This window comes from Pteropus vampyrus, unplaced genomic scaffold (assembly GCF_000151845.1).
Source record: "Pteropus vampyrus isolate Shadow unplaced genomic scaffold, Pvam_2.0 Scaffold79, whole genome shotgun sequence".
Classification (NCBI taxonomy): domain Eukaryota; kingdom Metazoa; phylum Chordata; class Mammalia; order Chiroptera; family Pteropodidae; genus Pteropus; species Pteropus vampyrus.
The window spans coordinates 3,220,281-3,221,766 of NW_011888860.1; positions in this window are offsets into that span (position 1 = coordinate 3,220,281).

The following is a 1,486-nucleotide window of genomic DNA, read 5'->3' on the forward strand; positions in this document are numbered from 1 at the left end:
ATTTTACTTACTAGGTCACTGGTTTATTATAAACAGATATGATTCAGGAACAGCCAGATGGAAGAGATGCCTAGGGCAAGGTATGGGGAAAGAGTGTGGAACTTTCATGTCCTTTCCAGGCTTTCCACTCTCCTTGAATTTCCTTATGTTCACCAACCTGGAAGCTCTTAGAACTTTGTTCTTTGGGATTTTTGTGGAGGCTTCTTTACATTGGTATGGTTGAATAAATTGTTTCCCAATGGCTGTTGATTCAACCTCTAGTCTCTCTCCCATTCTCAGAGATCAGAGTGGTACTGTAAGTATTAACTGGCTAATCACAGGGTTGATTCTTCTGGCAACTAGCCCGCATCCTTAGATGAGTTCCAAAAGCTACCTCATTAACATAACAAAAGACACCTTTATGTTTTCATATGTTTAGGAACTTCTAAGCATTTTAGGAGTTTTGTGCTAGAAAAGAAGATAAAGCCCAAACATATACTTCTTTTTATAAAACACAATTGCACAGAGGAAAGAAGTAGCTAAGAGGCCAAAGTTTGAATAGAGGTGTCAACCACTGCCCATGTTGCAAAGTCAGTGTTTGGAGTTCGAGTGGTAAATACATGAATATTTCCTTGAAATCTCAGAAGGGGCTCATCATTAAAGTAAGGCCAGGAATTAAGGGTTATGTGGTAGAGCTAAGGAAGAAAACAAAGCCAACTTGGCCTCAGAAGGCATAAAATCAAACTTCTATGGTTATATTTTAGTATTTGATGACTTGTTAGAACAAAACTCAACATTTGAATGAGGGATAGAAAGGAACTCATTGAATATGAAAATCTATAGCTAACATAATACTTAATGGCAAATATTAAATACTTTCCTATGAGATCAGGAAGAGTGCATGAATTTTCATTTTCATCTCTTCTGTTTGACATTGTTATGGAGGTTCTAGCTAGTAAAATAAGGCAAGAAAAAAATGTCAAAGACTGGAAAAAATAAAGCTCATTATTTGTAAATAACATGATTGAGATTTAGAAAAATCCAAAGGATCTACGAACTACTGAACCTCAAAGCAAAGTTAACAAAATGGTTGGATTCAAGGTCATTATACAAAAATTAGAAATGCAATATCCAAGCAACAAACAATTAGCATATAAAAATATATGATATATAATACAATTTATAGTAGTATCAGAAAACATCATGTACATGGAATATATTTTACAAAAGATATATAAGATTTCCACATTTAAAACTACAGCGTAAATTTTGCTGAGAAATTACGGAAGATCCAAATATGTGGAGAAATATACTACGTTTATGGTTGGAAGACAACATTTTAAAGATGTTTATAGTTTCAATATGATCTCAATTAAAATCCCACCAGCTGTTTTGTAGATTTGATCAATCATTCTAAATTTAATGCAAATAATCTAGAGTATACAAGAACATTTTAAACAAGTAGAGTAAAATAAGTATAAACAAATCGATAAATGTAATTGAGTAG